Source organism: Pseudophryne corroboree, unplaced genomic scaffold (genome assembly GCF_028390025.1).
Source record: "Pseudophryne corroboree isolate aPseCor3 unplaced genomic scaffold, aPseCor3.hap2 scaffold_571, whole genome shotgun sequence".
Classification (NCBI taxonomy): Eukaryota; Metazoa; Chordata; class Amphibia; order Anura; family Myobatrachidae; genus Pseudophryne; species Pseudophryne corroboree.
Genome location: NW_026970170.1, coordinates 375,307 through 398,315, shown reverse-complemented (window position 1 = coordinate 398,315; position 23,009 = coordinate 375,307). Strand labels below are relative to the sequence as shown.

The 23,009-nt window shown below is 42.3% G+C and overlaps 7 non-coding genes across 7 annotated transcripts; 4 read left to right on the top strand and 3 right to left on the bottom strand.

The window, feature by feature from the left end:
• Window positions 1-4,774: 4,774 nt before the first annotated feature.
• On the bottom strand, window positions 4,775-4,890 carry LOC135033435 (U5 spliceosomal RNA). Its single transcript, XR_010228800.1, has one exon. It is a non-coding gene; the product is annotated as a U5 spliceosomal RNA (small nuclear RNA).
• Window positions 4,891-5,176: 286 nt separating this feature from the next.
• Window positions 5,177-5,293, bottom strand: LOC135033458 (U5 spliceosomal RNA). Its single transcript, XR_010228822.1, has one exon. It is a non-coding gene; the product is annotated as a U5 spliceosomal RNA (small nuclear RNA).
• Window positions 5,294-5,563: 270 nt separating this feature from the next.
• On the bottom strand, window positions 5,564-5,679 carry LOC135033426 (U5 spliceosomal RNA). The gene has a single exon (XR_010228791.1). It is a non-coding gene; the product is annotated as a U5 spliceosomal RNA (small nuclear RNA).
• A 144-nt stretch (window positions 5,680-5,823) lies between these two features.
• LOC135033348 (U1 spliceosomal RNA) lies at window positions 5,824-5,987 on the top strand. The gene has a single exon (XR_010228730.1). It is a non-coding gene; the product is annotated as a U1 spliceosomal RNA (small nuclear RNA).
• A 15,587-nt stretch (window positions 5,988-21,574) lies between these two features.
• On the top strand, window positions 21,575-21,738 carry LOC135033486 (U1 spliceosomal RNA). The gene has a single exon (XR_010228849.1). It is a non-coding gene; the product is annotated as a U1 spliceosomal RNA (small nuclear RNA).
• A 152-nt stretch (window positions 21,739-21,890) lies between these two features.
• On the top strand, window positions 21,891-22,053 carry LOC135033365 (U1 spliceosomal RNA). The gene has a single exon (XR_010228745.1). It is a non-coding gene; the product is annotated as a U1 spliceosomal RNA (small nuclear RNA).
• A 674-nt stretch (window positions 22,054-22,727) lies between these two features.
• On the top strand, window positions 22,728-22,891 carry LOC135033278 (U1 spliceosomal RNA). Its single transcript, XR_010228668.1, has one exon. It is a non-coding gene; the product is annotated as a U1 spliceosomal RNA (small nuclear RNA).
• The last annotated feature ends 118 nt before the right edge of the window (window positions 22,892-23,009 follow it).

The following is a 23,009-nucleotide window of genomic DNA, read 5'->3' as shown; positions in this document are numbered from 1 at the left end:
CAGTGTCCACGCCAGTGCGCACACGGTCCACCCCCTACGGCCACGCTCCCCTTCATCAGCGGCCTCGTGATCCGGAAGGGCGGTGTGTGTGTGACTGACCTTAGGAAGAAACTGGAGCCTCCGCTGCAGTGACCCAGCAACCAGGGCACGGGAGTATACAGCGCCGCTGGGAGTGATGAAGCTGCAGTAAAGATGTCTATTAGACCTAGCCTGCTGCAGCCCTTGTAGATTCTCATAAAACAAGTTCTTCTTTTCTTGTCAAAATTAATAGCTAAGAATAGGCTGCCTGAGGCAGGCCCCTGTTAAGAGGCCTGCTACTGAAGGCACCAACTACAAACTGAGCTCCCTGTTCATGGAAGCGGGGTTATAGAGGAGAATGCACTGAGCATCTTGGGAACAGTCAAAAGCTTTGAGCCGGTTGGTGCCTCAGATCAAGATCCTACTCTACACCCCAATGTGAATCCTTGTGGAGTCCAGTGTACCCCACAGAAGAAATTAATGTGTCACACCCATTGGCAGCAACCTTAGAATAGCTGCTGACGGGCACAATTGAGAAAGGAAGGGGGGGGGGACATTTGAATCCAGCACATAGATGCAATTCAAATATGTAATTTGTACCTTCCTATTTTAAAATATAATGGATGAACCTCACCCTGTGAGAACAATCTTCATGATCAAGAGATCTCATATGCAAAATAAGTATGAGTTGGGATAGGGCTGGGGAGGGTGGCTGCTCGGGCAGCCCCTCCCCCGTCAAGTTAAGGAGATTCAACTGAGGACGCACAAGGGAACTCTCGTCTGGGGACAACAACTGCAGGGAGACCACATCTGTTCAGATGAACATGGGAGGGTGGAAGGCTGCCTAATATTGAAGCACCATCAAATATCAAACCATATGCAACAACTAGTACAAGCATTCCAGGGGGAAGGTCTGCAGAAGACGGATTTGCATACGGTGATGTCATCCAAGCAGTGGACCAAAGTTGGCTGGAACTCTCATCTGCATATGAAAAGAGAAAAGGGGCATGCAGGGCATGGCGGCCTTTTGCGGTGCTTGGATGACCCCTAGTTCGCATTAAACACCCCCACCCTCCTTTGGTGTGGGGCTCATGTTGGCCATGCCCCATCCCCTGAAGCATTCAAGCTGATTTCTTGCAGCAGCTGGGCACTGTAACAGCTCCAGAGCTGTTCTGTAAGGCAAGTAAAAGGGTGTGGGCCCTGCAGCACCACCTGTAGTTCGCATTGTGCGTTGGAAGGCACAAAGTAAGCAGACGGGAGGAGAAGTCAGGATAGTGCGCAAGGGCATCCTTTTCTCTTAGTCCGTAGAGGATGCTGGGGTCACATTAAGAACCATGGGGTATAGACGGGATCCGCAAGAGACATGGGCACTTTAAGACTTTCAAAGGGTGTGAACTGGCTCCTCCCTCTATGCCCCTCCTCCAGACTCCAGTTATAGGAACTGTGCCCAGGGAGACGGACATTTCGAGGAAAGGATTTATTGTTAAACTAAGGTGAGCATCTTACCAGCTCACACCTTAAGCATGCCGCAGAACGTGGCATTCAACAGAACACAAGCCAACGGCATGAACAATTGCAGCAAAAAGCTGACCAGAACCATAACACAACATGTGTATAACCACAAGTAATAACTGCAGACACAGTATGGACTGGGACGGGTGCCCAGCATCCTCTACGGACTAAGAGAAAAGGATTTACCGGTAGGTATTAAAATCCTATTTTCTCATACGACCTAGAGGATGCTGGGGTCACATTAAGAACCATGGGGTTATACCAAAGCTCTTGAACGGGTGGGAGAGTGCGTACGACTCTGCAGCACCGAATGACCCAACTTGAGGTTATCATCAGCCAAGGTATCAAACTTGTAAAACTTAGCAAAAGTGTTTACTAAATAGCTGCTCGGCAAAGTTGCAATGCCGAGACTCCCCGACCAGCTGCCCAGGATGAACCCACCTTTCTAGTAGAATGGGTCTTCACCTAATTCAGTAACGGCAATCCTGCCGTGGAATGAGCATGCTGAATCTTACCACAGATCCAGCGCATAATGGTCTACATGGAAGCAGGACACCCAATCCTGTTGGGAGCATACAGGACAAACAGAGCCTCTGTTTTCCTAATCTGAACCGTTCTGGTGACATAAATTTTCAAAGTTCTGACCACAGCCAGAGACTTTGACTCAACGAAGGTGTCAGTGGCCAAAGGCACCATGTGGAAAGATGAACCACCTTCGGCAGAAATTGTTGACGTGTCCTCAATTCTGCTCTATCTTCATGAAAGATCAAATAAAGGCTCTTGTGATACTGCATGGTTTGTACTGTTTTCCATGTGCTCCCAGATCTTTCAAGCAAGTAGCATGGTCAAGAAAGTTCTGTTTGAAAAGTAACAACATTTACTGTCATTGTTATAGAATTTGGGAGAAAAAACAAGAAGAAATCTGCACTGTTGACGCACTGGACAGAATGAATGAATCATAAAATATAACCTTTATTAAGTATGTATTAAAATTGGATAAATATTAATATTATTATCCCAAACTGCAGTGAAACATAAAGGTTAAAATCACAGAACTAACATACATGTGCATAAGAAGAATAAAGAGATGTGAAAAAAAGGTTTAAAAAGCGTGTCCGTGTGTGATTATTTTTGAAGGCACAACCCTGGCGGGGTTGTTTATATAGATATATATGTTGCTAATAATCACTTTCTAGCGTAATGTTATTAAATAGCTGTTAGTATCTATGTCGTCAGGTACCACTGGGTCGTATCCTATATACTCCCTTCACTCAATAGGGGTTACCTCCCGGGAAGCCATCCCCATTGGCGAATTTGTGGGGGTGATTGAGTATAACCGGTAAGCTAACCTCCAATTTGTGGGGTGCTTAGGTAGATGGGGATCACTTATTTCTCTGTGTCCCCTAAGACTATATTCCTAAATTCAATACCATAGCTTTCTATATCGGATAAGGAATCACTTGATAGGGAAATCTCTATGCATCATGGAAAGATCATATTTATTAATATCCAAACTAAAAAAATTATGAATAGCTTTAATTTAGCTGTTTAGATATAGTTAATTGGCGAGATATACCAACAGGTGCGGTTGCCTTAAGGAATATGGCAATTCTAATATAAATAGCAGCCCTCCTTCATATAATCAGCCAGATCTTATTAAATCTGGTCCAGATATAGCCGTTCAGATATACTTAATTGACAACATATATCAATCGGTGGGGTTGCCTTAAGGAATATAGCAATTCCAATTCTCATATAAATAGCAACCTTCCTTCATATATTCAGCCAGATCTTATTTAATCTGATCTAGGCGTAGGCAATAATGCTTTCCTTAGAGGTATAGCCACCTCAATTCTTATTAGGAAGCAAAGTGTCTGTCATAATGGTTTATCCAATTCATCTAAGAAATAATATATTCCATGTGTCAGAGATTCATTACTCTCTATTTACACTGTTAAAGAGTTAATTCTTATTATGTTACAGTGTAATGAAATTATCATATAGGGAGATGTGGCAATTCCATGTGCTATATATATAATAACCCTTAGTGGTCCAGATTCCACAATGAGGAATTTTCTTATAAACCGCTGAAACACACAGCTATTTGACTGACTTCCAAATATATCTATCTCACTTTGTAACAGTCTTATGATAGAGAAACCGTTACATATTCGGTCACTTAGTTATCTAAAGGTAAACAGACTCAGTGTGAGGGTAATATAATATATCAAATGCGCTGTCAATAATCGTGGTAACTGGTGTAATAATGTGGTATATTGAGTATGCTAGTAAGGCATATAACTGCTCTCCAGCCTTTAAGTGTTACCAATCAATTTGTTACACTGTAAAGGATTTATGGTGTCCTGTTAGGACATGCAGCTGCTAGGCTGACTCAAAGATTTATCCATTTGTAACAATTATGTAACAGTTATATACATGTTACTGGTATTACATATAAATAGTATGACACAGGCCAGCAGTCCCATGTGTCTAGATTCCACAATAGGAGATTTTCTTTGTCTTATAAACTGCTGGAACACACAGCTGCTAGACTGACTTCAAATATATATACCGGTATTACTTTGTAACAGTCTTATAGTAAAGAGACTGTTACACACTGTCATTTAGTTATCTCAAGGTTAGCAGATTCTGTATTACTTTGTAACAGTCTTATAGTAAAGAGACTGTTACACACTGTCATTTAGTTATCTCAAGGTTAGCAGATTCTGTGTGAGGATAGTGTTCTGTTAGAACATGCAGCTGCTAGGCTGACTCATAGAAAATGTATCCATTTGTAACAAATGACACATACAGCATTAAATTAATATCTATAGCAGCCCATGTGACATCTCTACTCTTATCATAATTGTCTGGTTATTGCCAATCTGGACAGCAGGAGTGATATATATTCACTAGTCCCAATATCCCATCATATAAATATACCCACACTGATATACATTCTTATCAAGAGTTATTAGTAGCTATCTGTATGCACTTTAGACATTGTAATTGCTAAGTGACATCATATCTAGTGTATTCCTTTCTTATAGCTCAGCTTCTATTCCCTATTAGTGGAGACTAACAGCTAACATCATAATCATATATTTTTGTTTTATAACATTTCACATGAGTCAAATACACGCGGACACGCCGTGCCCTACACGCGTGTTTCACTGCATCTATGGCAACTTACATTAAAGCTAACAAGAAAGCACACTCGTTCTGTCTTTAAACTGATAAAAGAAACCCCAATAATATGGGGCATGCAAACATTTAGATAAAACTCAGTTTTGCTCCTCTCCACGGAAATCTTTAGTAAAAGGCGAAAGATTTGTTCGTTCTGAAGAGAAACCAGAGCATGACCAAGATTCCACCTGTCGCCTGAGTGCCATGCCAGCAGTCCTCATTCAGCTCAAAGTGAGCACCCAATATGAAAGAAAGAAAGCAGATTTCTCACCAGGCTTCCCCTTGCTATAAGCATGGTTTGTACTCTTTTCCATGTGCTCCCAGATCTTTCAAGCAATTAGTATGGTCAAGAAAGTTCTGCTTGAAAAGAAACAGACATTTACTGTCATTGTTATACAAATAAACTTACATTAAAGCCAACAAGAAAGCTCACTCGTTCTGTCTTTAAACTGATAAAAGAAACCCCAATAATATGGGGCATGCAAAAATTGAGATAAAACTCAGTTTTGCTCCTCTCCACGGATAATCTTTAATAAAAGGCGAAAGATTTGTTCATTCTGAAGAGAAACCAGAGCATGACCAAGATTCCACCTGTCGCCTGAGTGCCATGCCAGCAGTCCTCATTCAGATCAAAGTGAGCGCCCAATTTGAAAGAAAGCAGATTTCTCACCTGGCTTCTCCTTGCTATAAGCATGGTTTGTACTGTATTCCATGTGCTCCCAGATCTTTCAAGCAAGTAGCATGGTCAAGAAAGTTCTGTTTGAAAAGAAACAAACATTTACTGTAATTTCTATGCAAATGAGCTTTCATTAAAGCACACTCATTCTATCTTTAAACCGATAAAAGAAACCCCAAAAAGATGGGGCATGCAAAAATTGAGGTAAAACTCAGTTTTGCTCCTCTCCACGGAAATCTTTAGTAAAAGGCGAAAGATTTGTTCGTTCTGAAGAGAAACCAGAGCATGACCAAGATTTTCATCTGAAAATATGTGTTCTCCCTGCAGTTGTTGTCCCCAGATGAGAGTTCCCTTGTGCTGCCTCAGTTGAATCTCCTTTACTTGACAGAGATGTGCCTGAGCAGCGGCCCTCCCCAGCCCTATCCCAAATCATACTTATTTTGCATAGGAGATACCATGGTCATGAAGATTGTTCTCCCAGGGTGAGGTTCATTCATTGCATTCTGGGTATGCTGACCCCTGTGATTTCCCCAAATGTGGGAAACTCGACTGCATTATTTGTGGTAGTGGGGGACTGTGTTTGTGCTTTCCTCTGGTCAGCTCTGGTAAAAGTCAGATTTCTTTGTCTCAGATCTTCCTCTAGCCTTGTTCTTCTTTCGAGAGTTCCCTTGTGCTGCCTCAGTTGGATCTCCTTCACTTGAGAGGGGGTGCCCGAGCAGCAATCCTCCACAGCTCTAGCCCAACTCCTACTTACCTGCCAGGTGAGATACTATGATCTTCACTGTTAGGGCAATCAGGATGTGGAATTCCCTGCCAGGGAAGGTGGTAATGGCGGACTCTGTAATTGGATTTAAAAAAGGAATGGATACATTTCTGAATGAAAAAGCTATCCAAGGTTATAATACTTAAAATATCAACATGGTTAATCCGGGGGTAACATGAGTTATAGTAGCTAACTAGTCATAAAACATTATTCAGCAAGTATGTAGAATCATCACAACTTAAAACAGGTTGAACACGATGGGCAATTTGCCTCTATTCAACCTCAAAAACTATGTTACTATATGTTACTATATTACTATGTTACTGTAGTATACAGAAAACCAAAATGCAATGAACAGTGATAGTGAGCACTGATGAGGATACTAGAACTGACACTGAGCAGCAAGATGCAGCACTGGACTATTAGTAATGTACTGTAGTATGCTGAGCACCACAATGCAGCACAAGACAATGAGCAGTGATACTGAGCACTGATGAGGATACTACTGAGAACTGACACTGAGCAGGAGAGACACACTACTAGTATTACTGAGCAGCAATAAGTAACCACTGATACTGAGCACTGCTATTGAGATTTCCACTGAGAGAACATAGCCACGTCCATTCCGCTCTCTCTTCAATGCACGAGTAAAAATGGCGGCAACGCGCAGCTCTTTATATGGAATCCGAATCTCGCGAGAATCCGACAGCGGGATGATGACATTTTCCCTTGTTCAGGTTTTCCGAGTCAGGCGGGAACAACCGAGCCTGCCTCGGACCAGTGTAAACCACGTGGAGTTCGTGGGGAATTCGGTTCTCGGAGAACCGAACCCGCTCCTCTCTACCTTATACCCATCAATTTTTTTATTTTCAATCTAAGCCCCTGCAGTTTTCTGTAAGCATCTGCTTCGCTATGATGATCAACAAGTCACAAGGGCAAACACTCAGGGCTTGAGGCGTAGATCTTAGGACCAGCTGCTACAAGCATGGCAGAGGTGTCACTATTACTGGTGACACCCAGAGAGGTGGCGAGGGAGATTGTAATGCAGTACGCGCAGATAAGCAGCGCAATGGTAAAAAGGAGGCATGGTTTCATAGGTAGGGACGTGGCCTGGTGGCCTGAATCTACATTTTGTTGCTCCGGGTGTCCCGGGGGTTGGGGGCTGCACCCGGGGACTAGTGTGTGAGCGGTGCTGGCTCCTGCACAGTGAAAAGGCATGGCCACCCAGCATGACGCCTCCCTTCTTGACCATGCTGTAATTGCAGTCGCACTGCAGTTCAGCGTGATCATAAAAAATGGTGTAGCCTCCTGCTGGTGCAGACTGTATGTGCGCGCAGGAAGCCGCCACCATTTTTGTGATCACAGCGGCTGAATGTGATGTCATACAGCCGCTGTGACCACGCCCCCTGTGTCTCCTCCGTTGCAGACCCCATTTTGAAGCATTGCCCCCGCACCGCTCCATCCCTGACTTGGAAATGGAGTGTTGCTGACCCACCTATCCCCCCCCCCCCCCGCCCCGATTGACAGGCAGAGGCGATCGCATTCTCTGCAGGGTGCCGCAGAAAATGCAGGCACATGCGTATGCTCTTAGCAATTTTTGCAGTTGGATCGCTTATTGTGATTGCAATCCAACCTGAATCAGGCCCTATTACCTATCACAATGCGCTGCGGGCAGTACAAAATTGGGTTAATATAGGAGAAAAACCCCCAGACCTGTGCTCCTTAACTGTACCTGGTGACTAGTGGAGCGGCTGCCCAGTAATCAGTGTCCACGCCAGTGCGCACATGGTCCACCCCCTACGGCCACGCTCCCCTTCAACAGCGGCCTCGTGATCCGGAAGGGTGGTGTGTGTGTGACTGACCTTAGGATGAAACCGGAGCCTCCGCTGCAGTGACCCAGCAACCAGGGCACGGGAGTATACAGCGCCGCTGGGAGTGATGAAGCTGCAGTAAAGATGTCTATTAGACCTAGCCTGCTGCAGCCCTTGTAGATTCTCATAAAACAAGTTCTTCTTTTCTTGTCAAAATTTATAGCTAAGAATAGGCTGCCTGAGGCAGGCCCCTGTTAAGTGGCCTGCTACTGAAGGCACCAACTACACACTGAGCTCCCTGTTCATGGAAGCGGGGTTATAGAGGAGAATGCACTGAGCATCTTGGGAACAGTCAAAAGCTTTGAGCCGGTTGGTGCCTCAGATCAAGATCCTACTCTACACCCCAATGTGAATCCTTGTGGAGTCCAGTGTACCCCACAGAAGAAATTAATGTGTCACACCCATTGGCAGCAACCTTAGAATAGCTGCTGACGGGCACAATTGAGAATGGAAGGGGGGGGGGGACATTTGAATCCAGCACATAAATGCAATTCAAATATGTAATTTGTACCTTCCTATTTTAAAATATAATGGATGAACCTCACCCTGTGAGAACAATCTTCATGATCAAGAAATCTCATATGCAAAATAAGTATGAGTTGGGATAGGGCTGGGGAGGGTGTCTGCTCTGGCAGCCCCTCCCCCGTCAAGTTAAGGAGATTCAACTGAGGAAGCACAAGGGAACTCTCGTCTGGGGACAACAACTGCAGGGAGACCACATCTTTTCAGATGAACATGGGAGGGCGGAAGGCTGCCTAATACTGAAGCACCATCAAATATCAAACCATATGCAACATCTAGTACAAGCATTCCTGGGGGAAGGTCTGCAGCAGACGGATTTGCATACAGTGATGTTATCCAAGCAGTGGGCCAAAGTTGGCTGGAACCCTCATCTGCATATGAAAAGAGAAAAGGGGCGTGCAGGGCATGGCGGCCTTTTGCAGTGCTTGGATGACCCCTAGTTCTCATTAAACACCCCCACCCTCCTTTGGTGTGGGGCTCATGTTGGCCATGCCCCATCCCCTGAAGCATTCAAGCTGATTTCTTGCAGCAGCTGGGCACTGTAACAGCTCCAGAGGTGTTCTGTAAGGCAAGTAAAAGGGTGTGGGCCCTGCAGCACCACCTGTAGTTCGCATTGTGTGTTGGAAGGCACAAAGTAAGCAGACGGGAGGAGAAGTCAGGATAGTGCGCAAGGGCATCCTTTTCTCTTAGTCCGTAGAGGATGCTGGGGTCACATTAAGAACCATGGGGTATAGACGGGATCCGCAAGAGACATGGGCACTTTAAGACTATCAAAGGGTGTGAACTGGCTCCTCCCTCTATGCCCCTCCTCCAGACTCCAGTTATAGGAACTGTGCCCAGGGAGACGGACATTTCGAGGAAAGGATTTATTGTTAAACTAAGGTGAGCATCTTACCAGCTCACACCTTAAGCATGCCGCAGAACGTGGCATTCAACAGAACACAAGCCAACGGCATGAACAATTGCAGCAAAAAGCTGACCAGAACCATAACACAACATGTGTATAACCACAAGTAATAACTGCAGACACAGTATGGACTGGGACGGGTGCCCAGCATCCTCTACAGACTAAGAGAAAAGGATTTACCGGTAGGTATTAAAATCCTATTTTCTCATACGACCTAGAGGATGCTGGGGTCACATTAAGAACCATGGGGTTATACCAAAGCTATTGAACGGGTGGAAGAGTGCGTACGACTCTGCAGCACCGAATGACCCAACTTGAGGTTATCATCGGCAGGGATGCAGTGGCGTTAATGTTTCCTGGTGTCAACCTGTATTATTTCAGTAGATATTGAAATGAGGATGCATCTTGCTGCCTTTCCAATGAAGCAAGTTTAATTTAGTAATAGGTGAAAAACCATCCCTACAAAGATGTTAATCAGATACTTGGCTTTGTGGACACTTTTCAGAGAACAAATTTGTTAGCATAAAAATAAAGCCAGAAAATGAAGAGCTGTTTAATCACTCAATTGGATTTTTTTGCCAGCATATTTCTTTTTCTCTGCAAACCACTGCTAAATTGTGCTTCCTAGCTGTTTTTATAAAATCACTGAATCAAATCTAACTCTGATTACATCAGAGAAGGCCAGGTACCCTACACCATAACAGGGGTTTTTGAAATTTTGACTTGTCTACTTAAAGATCACCAAAATCTGATAACAAGGTCAATTACATCCCTGGGTGGGATTGAACCACCAACCCTTTGGTTAATAACCAATCACACTAACCGATTGCACCACAGAGACACTTTGCAAAAGTCCATACTGACAAAGGCTAATAAGCATTCATCTAGAACGTTTCCTAGAAAAACTTTAAAAAGTCAATAATCTGGAGAGTTTTTGTAAGATGTTTCTTCCATCAACCAACGAAGAAACACATTGGTACTTTCCCATGATGAGTGAGTGCTTCAGGATCTCTTGCACTTACATGTGCAGCAGAGTACTGTAATGAAAGCATGCTGGGTTCATAACCCAGAGGTAGGCAGATTGAAACTATCCTCTGCTATATGCATTTTTTTTTGTTAATTAAAGTAATCCAAAACTGGGATTGATATTTTTTCTCTTTTATTTTTACTTAAAGTACAATAACTTTTACCATTTTAATATGTTTTAATAGTATATTGACAGTATTGTTTTCTTTCAAAAATCCACTTAATTTTCTTTACCCTATTATTAAAATGGTAATTGACAAAAACAAACTACATTGTCACCAGAAGAGCAATACAAAATGTACAAGTGATATATTAAAATCATCTTTCCAGCTTGAATTTCAATGATGCATTGGGGCAACGATTTTGTGAGAAACATCTTCACCCTTAAATAAAGATTTTCTTAATTCCTTACCTGTGTGCTAATTAGATATCACCTTGTTTTCACATTAAACAGACTTCCACATGAGAAAGCAGCAAGGATGCAGTAGCGTTAATGTTTCCTGGTGTCAACCTGTATTATTTCAGTAGATATTGAAATGAGGATGCATCTTGCTGCCTTTCCAATGAAGCAAGTTTAATTTAGTAATAGGTGAAAAACCATCCCTACAAATATGTTAATCAGATACTTGGCTTTGTGGACTCTTTTCAGAGAACAAATTAGTTAGCATAAAAATAAAGCCAGAAAATGAAGAGCTGTTTAATCACTCAATTGGATTTTTCTGCCAGCATATTTCTTTTTCTCTGCAACCCACTGCTAAATTGTGCTTCCTAGCTGTTTTTATAAAATCACTGAATCAAATCTAACTCTGATTACATCAGAGAAGGCCAGGTACCCTACACCATAACAGGGGGTTTGAAATTTTGACTTGTCTACTTAAAGATCACCAAAATCTGATAACAAGGTCAATTAAGTCCCTGGGTGGGATTGAACCACCAACCTTTTGGTTAATAGCCTTACACACTAACTGATTGCGCCACAGCGACACTTTGCAAAAGTATATACTGACAAAGGCTAATAAGCATTCATCTAGAACGATTCCTAGAAACATTTTAAAAAGTCAATAATGTGGAGAGTTTTTGTAAGATGTTTCTTCCATCAACCAATGAAGAAACACATTGGTACTTTCCCATGATGAGTGAGTGCTTCAGGATCTCTTGCACTTACATGTGCAGCAGAGTACTGTAATGGAAGCATGCTGGGTCCATAACCCAGAGGTAGGCAGATTTAAACTATCCTCTGCTATATGCATTTTTTTTGTTAATTAAAGTAATCCAAAACTGGGATTGATATTTTTGCTCTTTTATTTTTACTTAAAGTACAATAACTTTTACCATTTTAATTTGTTTTAATAGTATATTGACAGTATTGTTTTCTTTCAAAAATCCAATTAATTTTCTTTACCCGATTATTAAAATGGTAATTGACAAAAACAAACTACATTGTCACCAGAAGAGCAATACAAAATGTACAAGTGATATATTAAAATCATCTTTCCAGCTTGAATTTCAATGATGCATTGGGGCAACGATTTTGTGAGAAACATCTTCACCCTTAAATAAAGATTTTCTTAATTCCTTACCTGTGTGCTAATTAGATATCACCTTGTTTTCACATTAAACAGACTTCCACATGAGAAAACAGCAAAGATGCAGTGGCGTTAATGTTTCCTGGTGTCAACCTGTATTATTTCCGTAGATATTGAAATGAGGATGCATCTTGCTGCCTTTCCAATGAAGCAAGTTTAATTTAGTAATAGGTGAAAAACCATCCCTACAAAGATGTTAATCAGATACTTGGCTTTGTGGACACTTTTCAGAGTACAAATTTGTTATCATAAAAATAAAGCCAGAAAATGAAGAGCTGTTTAATCACTCAATTGGATTTTTCTGCCAGCATTTTTCTTTTTCTCTGCAACCCACTGCTAAATTGTGCTTCCTAGCTGATTTTTTATAAAATCACTTAATCAAATCTAACTCTGATTACATCAGAGAAGGCCAGGTACCCTACACCATAAGAGGGGGTTTGCAATTTTGACTTGTCTACTTAAATATCACCAAAATCTGATCACAAGGTCAATTACGTCCCTGGGTGGGATTGAACCACCAACGTTTTGATTAATAGCTGAACACACTAACCGATTGCGCCACAGAGACACTTTGCAAAAAGTCCATACTGACAAAGACTAATAAGCATTCATTAGAACGTTTCCTAGAAAAACTTTAAAAAGTCAATAATCTGGAGAGTTTTTGTAAGATGTTTCTTCCAGCAACCAATGAAGAAACACATTGGTACTTTTGCATGATGAGTGAGTGCTTCAGGATCTCTTGCACTTACATGTGCAGCAGAGTACTGCAATGGAAGCATGCTGGGCCCATAACCCAGAGGTAGGCAGATTGAAACTATCCTTTGCTATATGCATTTTTTTTTTTGTTCATTAAAGTAATCCAAAACTGGGATTGATATTTTAGCTTTTATTTTTACTTAAAGTACAATAACTTTTACCATTTTAATTTGTTTTAATAGTATATTGACAGTATTGTTTTCTTTCAAAAATCCACTTAATTTTCTTTACCCTATTATTAAAATGGTAATTGACAAAAACAAACTACATTGTCACCAGAAGAGCAATACAAAATGTACAAGTGATATATTAAAATCATCTTTCCAGCTTGAATTTCAATGATGCATTGGGGCAACGATTTTGTGAGAAACATCTTCACCCTTAAATAAAGATTTTCTTAATTCCTTACCTGTGTGCTAATTAGATATCACCTTGTTTTCACATTAAACAGACTTCCACATGAGAAAACAGCAAAGATGCAGTGGCGTTAATGTTTCCTGGTGTCAACCTGTATTATTTCCGTAGATATTGAAATGAGGATGCATCTTGCTGCCTTTCCAATGAAGCAAGTTTAATTTAGTAATAGGTGAAAAAACATCCCTACAAAGATGTTAATCAGATACTTGGCTTTGTGGACACTTTTCAGAGAACAAATTTGTTATCATAAAAATAAAGCCAGAAAATGAAGAGCTGTTTAATCACTCAATTGGATTTTTCTGCCAGCATTTTTCTTTTTCTCTGCAACCCACTGCTAAATTGTGCTTCCTAGCTGTTTTTTTATAAAATCACTTAATCAAATCTGATTACATCAGAGAAGGCCAGGTACCCTACACCATAAGAGGGGGTTTGCAATTTTGACTTGTCTACTTAAATATCACCAAAATCTGATTACAAGGTCAATTACGTCCCTGGGTGGGATTGAACCACCAACCTTTTGATTCATAGCTGAACACACTATCCGATTGCGCCACAGAGACACTTTGCGAAAAGTACATACTGACAAAGATTAATAAGCATTCATCTAGAACGTTTCCTAGAAAAACTTTAAAAAGTCAATAATCTGGAGAGTTTTTGTAAGATGTTTCTTCCAGCAACCAATGAAGAAACACATTGGTACTTTCGCATGATGAGTGAGTGCTTCAGGATCTCTTGCACTTACATGTGCAGCAGAGTACTGCAATGGAAGCATGCTGGGCCCATAACCCAGAGGTAGGCAGATTGAAACTATCCTTTGCTATATGCATTTTTTTTTTGTTCATTAAAGTAATCCAAAACTGGGGTTGATATTTTAGCTTTTATTTTTACTTAAAGTACAATAACTTTTACCATTTTAATTTGTTTTAGTGCAAATGGCATATCAGCAGTCAGCACTAACTGGTGACATGCCATTTGTACAAGTAAGCCATGTGTGACTAATATATAAACATACTTTATTAAATAACACCTCAAACTATCATACCCAGGATTCAAACCTATAACCTGTTGAATTCTAATCAAACACCCTACCCATGGAGCTACTTGATCCTGCATCTTTTCTAACCTCCAAAAACAGATTCAGTTGCATTTTCCAGCGTGTTTTGTTTGCGCCTTTGCAAATGTCTTACATCGACAAACTTATTTAGTACTATTTTGCAAATAGGGTTACATTGTCGCAACATTGTGTTCCCTAATTGCTTGATTTTTTAAATGCAACAATGCAGACACCTGATAATTGCTCTGTGGAGTCTTATTTTGTGTTTTGTGTTTAGTCTTTAGATCTGAATTTGAATGTACTTGTGAACTAACTTAATTTCCTACTTCTAAATTCATTCCTAAATTCACTACTTACATGAATCCTGTAGTTGGGCATTTTGGGACTTCGATTGTGGGCATTGTTTTGTGTCCAGACCAGCAGCAGGTGGTGTGCATTTGCTGGAAAGGCATCGAAGACCTCCGATATGCTGCATCTCCTGATGTGTGTCTCCCTCAAGTGGCTGTCAGCAAATGCCTGCTAGACACCCCATTCCAAGCTGATTGTGACATCATGGAACATGCATCATAGAACAGGCATGCTAAAACATGGGTCTTCAACCTGCGACCCTCCAGCTGCTGTGGAACTACACATCCCAGCATGCCCTGCCTCAGTTTTAGCATACCTTAATAGCAAAACTGTGGCAGGGCATGCTGGGATGTGTAGTTTCACAGCAGCTGGAGGGCCACAGGATGAAGACCCATGTGCTAGAGCCAAGCCGCAGGTACATTGAATGCTAGCAAGCTGAATATTTAAATCCTTTTTGTTCCGCAGCATTCCAATGCGGAAGATTCCATGGAACCAGAGATCCTTCCATTGAGAAGGACATGCTGCCTGGATGACTACACTGTGCAAATTAAATCACGGAGCCAGTTGGCTTGTGGGTGGCTCTGGTGACTGGGTGGTTGGGTGGGTGGTGTGTCGGAAGTGGAGCGCATGCAAATGATTGTGTATCATCCAGCTAGTGAGAGAGAAAACTCATGCAGGAGTGTGCCTGCTTGTCAGTGGGTTATGCACCTTGCCAGACGTTAAATCTACATAGAGCAGCTGGAGGGGACAAGAGCAGGTTTGCAAAATATAGATAGAAGAGCATATATGCTGGCGCATTCTCCATGATTGTGTCAGCTTATGTTTTGGTGCACTGCACTTTCCTCCACTAAGTTTTAGCCATTTTTGTTAAGCTCAAGTGTAGTTGCTTCTCGGCCTTTTGGCTGTGATCTTGTATCGTGGTTGAAGGGTCTGCTGGAGGGAGGGATTGTTTTCTTCATTGGCGAAAGACCAAAGATATTCCAGGATGGAAGGCTTGGGAACACTATCTGTTTTTCAGTTGTGGAAGAGCACAGAGGTCGGATTGGACTACATTCTATAGTAAAGGATATCTTTCTATTTATTGACCCTCCCCTTATATGTGTCTGTGTTACAATAAAGCTTTGGTTTTGTGAATCCCTCACCCTCTTACACTCCACACCCATAGCCTTATTAACTGTTGTATTATTGTATAGTTTAAATGTATAGTGCAGTTCATGATTTATAGTGTAGACTGGCCTGTGCTGTAGTTCTTGAACTGTACTATACCGTCAGCATTTGTATTGTGTTTTGGCTGTGCTGCAACACTGTATTTATGTGTGCAATGTTTATGTATGTTTTTTTTATGTCAATAAAGACTGCTTTTTCAAGCCAATATCTGAAAACAATCAATGTTTATCTTTGATGGCAATAAAAGTGGTATGATATTTGATGCTTTTGAAATCCAATATCTGATATGTCCCCTATCTGGGAACCATATATTAAATGGCTTTTCAGAAAAGGGAGATGGGAGAAGAGCTTTCAGTACTTGTAGGACCGATGCACATAAAGAAGCAAAAAAACATACATAAACATTACACACATAAGTACCGCGTTGCGGCACAGCCAAAACACAATAGAAATGCTGATGGTATAGTACAGTTCAAGAACTACAGCACAGGCCAGCCTACACTATAAATCATGAACTGCACTATACATTTAAACTGTACAATAATACAACAGTTAATAAGGCTATGGGTGTGGAGTGTAAGAGGGTGAGGGAATCACAAGCCCGAAGCTTTATTGAAAGACTGACACATATAAGGGGAGGATTAATAAATAGAAAGACATCCTTTACTATAGAATGTAGTCCAATCCGGTCTTTCAACTCTTCCACAATTGAAAAACGGATAGTGTTCCCAAGCCTTCCATCCTGGAATATCTTTGGTCTTTCGCCAATGAAGAAAGCAATCCCTCCCTCCAGCAGACCCTTCAACCACAATACAAGATCACAGCCAAAAGGCCGAGAAGCAACTACACTTGAGCTTAACAAAAATGGCTAAAACTTAGTGGAGGAAAGTGCAGTGCACCAAAACATAAGCTGACACAATCATGGAGAATGCGCCAGCATATATGCTCTTCTATCTATATTTTGCAAACATGCTCTTGTCCCCTCCAGCTGCTCTATGTAGATTTAACGTCTGGCAAGGTGCATAACCCACTGACAAGCAGGCACACTCCTGCATGAGTTTTCACTCTCACTAGCTGGATGATACACAATCATTTGCATGTGCTCCACCTCCGACACACCACCCACCCAACCACCCAGTCACCAGAGCCACCCACAAACCAACTGGCTCCGTGATTTAATTTGCACAGTGTAGTCATCCAGGCAGCATGTCCTTCTCAATGGAAGGATCTCTGGTTCCATGGAATCTTCCGCATTGGAATGCTGCGGAACAAAAAGGATTTAAATATTCAGCTTGCTAGCATTCAATGTACCTGCGGCTTGGCTCTAGCACATGGGTCTTCATCCTGTGGCCCTCCAGCTGCTGTGAAACTACACATCCCAGCATGCCCTGCCACAGTTTTGCTATAAGGTATGCTAAAACTGAGGCAGGGCATGCTGGGATGTGTAGTTCCACAGCAGCTGGAGGGTCGCAGGTTGAAGACCCATGTTTTAGCATGCCTGTTCTATGATGCATGTTCCGTGATGTCACAATCAGCTTGGAATGGGGTGTCTAGCAGGCATTTGCTGACAGCCACTTGAGGGAGACACACATCAGGAGATGCAGCATATCGGAGGTCTTCGATGCCTTTCCAGCAAATGCACACCACCTGCTGCTGGTCTGGACACAAAACAATGCCCACAATCGAAGTCCCAAAATGCCCAACTACAGGATTCATGTAAGTAGTGAATTTAGGAATGAATTTAGAAGTAGGAAATTAAGTTAGTTCACAAGTACATTCAAATTCAGATCTAAAGTCTAGGTAGGCCTCACGTCCTGGCAGCCGCCAGCATTTAAAAATGCCTTGATTAGAGGTACGGAATTAAATGTAGATAAGAAGTAGACACAAAATAAGACTCCGCAGAGCAGTTATCAGGTGTTTTTATCAATTGTTGCATTTAAAAAATCAAGCAATTAGGGAACACAATGTTGCAACAATGTAACCCTATTTGCAAAATAGTACTAAATAAGTTTGTCGATGTAAGACATTTGCAAAGGCGCATCCAAAACACGCTGGAAAATGCTACTGAATCTGTTTTTGGAGGCTAGAATAGGAAATGTGCATCGGTCCTACAAGTACTGAAAGCTCTTCTCCCATCTCCCTTTTCTGAAAAGCCATTTAATATATGGTTCCCAGATAGGGGACATATCAGATATTGCCTTTCAAAAGCAGCAAATATCATACCACTTCTATTGCCATCAAAGATAAACATTGATTGTTTTCAGATATTGGATTGAAAAAGCAGTCTTTATTGACATAAAGAAGCAAAAAAACATACATAAACATTACACACATAAGTACTGTGTTGCAGCACAGCCAAAACACAATACAAATGCTGTCGGTATAGTACAGTTCAAGAACTACAGCACAGGTCAGCCTACACTATAAATCATGAACTGCACTATACATTTAAACAATACAATAGTTAATAAGGCTATGGGTGTGGAGTGTAAGAGGGTGACGGAATCACAAGCCCAAAGCTTTATTGAAAGACAGACACATATAAAGGGAGGATTAATAAATACAAAGATACCCTTTACTATAGAATGTAGTCCAATCCGGTCTTTCAACTCTTCCACAACTGAAAAACGGATAGTGTTCCCAAGCCTTCCATCCTGGAATATCTTCAGTCTCTCGCCAATGAAGAAAACAATCCCTCCAGCAGACTCTTCAACCACAATACAATATCACAGCCAAAAGAGCGAGAAGCAACTACACTTGCGTTTAAACAAAATGGCTAAAACTTAGTGAAAGTGCAGTGCACCAAAACATAAGCTGACACAATCATGGAGAATGCGCCAGCATATATGCTCTTCTGTCTATATTTTCCAAACCTGCTCTTGTCCCCTCCAGTTGCTCCATGTAGATTTGACGTCTGGCAAGGTGCATAACTCACTGACAAGCAGGCACACTCCTGCATGAGTTTTCTCTCTCACTAGCTGGATGATACACATTCATTTGCATGTGCTCCACCTCCGACACACCGCCCACCCAACCACCCAGTCACCAGAGCCACCCACAAGCCAACTGGCTCCGTGATTTAATTTGCACAGTGCAGTCATCCAGGCAGCATGTCCTTCTCAATGGAATAATCTCTGGTTCCATGGAATCTTCCGCATTGGAATGCTGCGGAACAAAAAGGATTTAAACATTCAGCTTGCTAGCATTCAATGTACCTGCGGTTTGGTTCTAGCACATGGGTCTTCATCCTGTTGCCCTCCAGCTGCTGTGAAACTACACATCCCAGCATGCCCTGCTACAGTTTTGCTTTTAAGGTATGCTAAAACTGAGGCGGGGCATGCTGGGATATGTAGTTCCACAGCAGCTGGAGGGTCGCAGGTTGAAGACCCATGTTCTAGCATGCCTGTTCTATGATGCATGTTCCGTGATGTCACAATCAGCTTGGAATGGGGTGTCTAGCATGCATTTGCTGACAGCCACTTGAGGCAGACACACATCAGGAGATGCAGCATATCGGAGGTCTTCGATGCCTTTCCAGCAAATGCACACCACCAGCTGCTGGTCTGGACACAAAACAATGCCCACAATTGAAGGCTCAAAATGCCCAACTACAGGATTAATGTAAGTAGTGAATTTAGGAATGAATTTAGAAGTAGGAAATTAAGTTAGTTCACAAGTACATTCAAATTCAGATCTAAAGACTAGGTAGGCCTCACGTCCTGGCAGCACCCAGCATTTAAAAATGCCTTGATTATAGGTAGGGAATTAAATGTAGATAAGAAGTAGACACAAAAGAAGACTCCACAGAGCAATTATCAGGTGTCTTTATCAATTTTTGCATTTAAAAAATCAAGCAATTAGGGAACACAATGTTGCGACAATGTAACCCTATTTGCAAAATAGTACTAAATAAGTTTGTCGATGTAAGACATTTGCAAAGGCGCAAACAAAACACGCTGGAAAATGCAACTGAATCTGTTTTTGGAGGTTAGAATAGATGCAGGATCAAGTAGCTCAATGGGTAGGGTGTTTGATTAGAATTTAACAGGTTATAGGTTTGAATCCTGGGTATGATAGTTTGAGGTGTTATTTAATAAAGTATGTTTATATATTAGTCACACATGGCTTACTTGTACAAATGGCATGTCACCAGTTAGTGCTGACTGCTGATATGCCATTTACACAAACATGCCATGTGTGACTGTATATGCATTTAAGGAGGGCACCCCTGCAAAACCACAAACCATTGAGTGTCAAGTATACTAGATATATCTTCATATCTCATGTGCTTTCTCTGAGACCAATCTTGTTATGCCCCTTCCCCACAAGGCATGCGCCTTTTGTCCATATTGCAAAAATGGGGGGGAGGGCATATAATTCTCTGTCACAGGGCACCAAAAAGTCTAGTTATGGCTCTGGTATGCATTATGTAATCTGGCAGACCATCTCTCCAACACTGGCTGGTTGGAATAGAAATCCGGTTATCTATGTGAGCAAATGACCATCAACGATTTACTCTCAAACACTAAAAAATGGACAAAAATGGTCCCCTAAACAAATTGGTTAAATTTTGGGTTTAACCAATTTGTGTAATGACCATTTTTGACCACTTTTCTAGTGTTTGGGAGCAAATGGTTAATTGACATTTGCTCCTATACATTACCAGATTTTCATTCCATCCATCCAGACTGGATAGATAGCCTGACAGATAATTGTGTAGTGTACGCCCAGGATAACTGTTAGTCATGCTTTATTTTATGGCGGCACATAAATGGGTGGACAGATCCAGGGCAAGCACTGCCCACTCATGCATAGTTGTCAACTGATGTGAAGTTCCAGGGGGCAATCTCAGTTATAAAGAGAAGTATCTGGAAATTGTCCCTAGTTAAAAAAAAATTTTTTGATCAACTCCATTTATTTAGTATGATATCCCAGGTGATAGGATGCCGGCAGTCAGAACAACATACTTTATTAAATAACACATCTCAAACTACCATACCCAGGATTCAAACCTATAACCTGTTGAATTCTAATCAAACACCCTACCTATTGAGCTATTTGATCCTGCATAAAAATTGTGAACATTATATGAAGCTATTGGTACTTTGCAAAAAAAAAGAATCAGCATTACAACGCAGCAGATCCATGCAGTTTGCAGCCACACACTACATGTATCTGCTCAGCCACAATGCTGATTATTTCTTCACAAAGTACAAGGTGAGCTCCAAACAGAATTCTCTAGCTTAGAATTTTACCTTTCTTTGCCAAACCTAGAAGTCGGGCCCCCCACCCTGGGATCCCCCAGAGGGAGGCCTGCACCGTCATGCGGCAGGCTTGTCCGTTTTGGAAGCAGGCTGATGGGCAGCCCAGGATTGCTTCAGTCTGGGCTTGGCAGGTCTGGAAACATGAGCTTGCTTTGGGTATGCCTGACCTTGGGTACGCTTTACCTGGAGGATGAAAGGGCCAAGAAAAGTACTTTTAGCCTTCTGCGTGGTAGGAGTCATACTAGGTAGGCAAGCTGTTTTAGCAGTAGCCAGATCAGCTACAATCTTATTGAGGTCTTCTCCAAAAGGAGATTAAACTGAGGCAGCACAAGGGAACTCTCATCTGGGGACAACAACTGCAGGGAGAACACATATTTTCAGATGAACATGGTAGGGCAGAAGGCTGCCTAATACTGAAGCACCCCCAAACAACAAATCAAATGCAACTTACTTGACAGAGATGTGCCTGAGCAACGGCCCTCCCCAGCCCTATCCCAAATCATACTTATTTTGCATAGGAGATACCATGGTCATGAAGATTGTTCTCCCAGGGTGAGGTTCATTCGTTGCATTCTGGGTATGCTGACCCCTGTGATTTCCCCAAATGTGGGAAACTCGACTGCATTATTTGTGGTAGTGGGGGACTGTGTTTGTGCTTTCCTCTGGTCAGCTCTGGTAAAATTCAGATTTCTTTGTCTCAGATCTTCCTCTAGCCTTGTTCTTCTTTCGAGAGTTCCCTTGTGCTGCCTCAGTTGGATCTCCTTCACTTGACAGGGGGGTGCCCGAGCAGCGACCCTCCCCAGCTCTAGCCCAACTCCTACTTACCTGCCAGGTGAGATACTATGATCATGAAGTTGCTTCTCCCAGGGCAAGGCTCACCCATTGCACTCTGGGTGTGCTGCCCCTGCGATTTCCCCAAATGTGGGAAACTTGACTGCATAATTTGAGTTTTCCCTGGTCGGCTCTCATGTAATTCAGATCTCTTTGTCTCAGGTCTCTCTCCAGCCTAGTTTGCTGTCTGGTTCCACTTCTTTTTTCTTGAGCCCCTCCCTTCTATACCCTTGTGCACTATCCTGACTTCTCCTCCCGTCTGCTTACTTTGTGCCTCCCAATGCACAATGCAAACTACGGGTAGTGCTGCAGGGCCCACACCCTTTTACTTGCTTTACAGAGCAGCTCTGGAGCTGTTACAGTGCCCAGCTGCTGCAAGAAATCAGCTTGAATACTTCAGGGGCTGGGGAATGGCCAACATGAGCCCCACACTGAAGGAGGGTGGGGGTGCTTAATGCGAACTAGGGGTCATCCAAGCACCACAAAAGGCCTCCATGCCCTGCACGCTCCTTTTCTCTTTTCATATGCAGACGAGGGTTGAAGCCAACTTTGACCCACTGCTTGGATGACATCACCATATTCAAATCCATCTGCTGCAGGCCATCCCCCAGGAATGCTTGCACTAGTTGTTGCATTTGGTTTGTTGTTTGGGGGTGCTTCAGTATTAGGCAGCCTTCTGCCACCCCATGTTCATCTGAAAATATGTGTTCTCCCTGCAGTTGTTGTCCCCAGATGAGAGTTCCCTTGTGCTGCCTCAGTTGAATCTCCTTTACTTGACAGAGATGTGCCTGAGCAGCGGCCCTCCCCAGCCCTATCCCAAATCATACTTATTTTGCATAGGAGATACTATTGTCATGAAGATTGTTTTCCCAGGGTGAGGTTCATTCATTGCATTCTGGGTATGCTGACCCCTGTGATTTCCCCAAATGTGGGAAACTCGACTGCATTATTTGTGGTAGTGGTGGACTGTGTTTGTGCTTTCCTCTGGTCAGCTCTGGTAAAGTCAGATTTCTTTGTCTCAGATCTTCCTCTAGCCTTGTTCTTCTTTTGAGAGTTCCCTTGTGCTGCCTCAGTTGGATCTCCTTCACTTGAAAGGTAGTGCCCG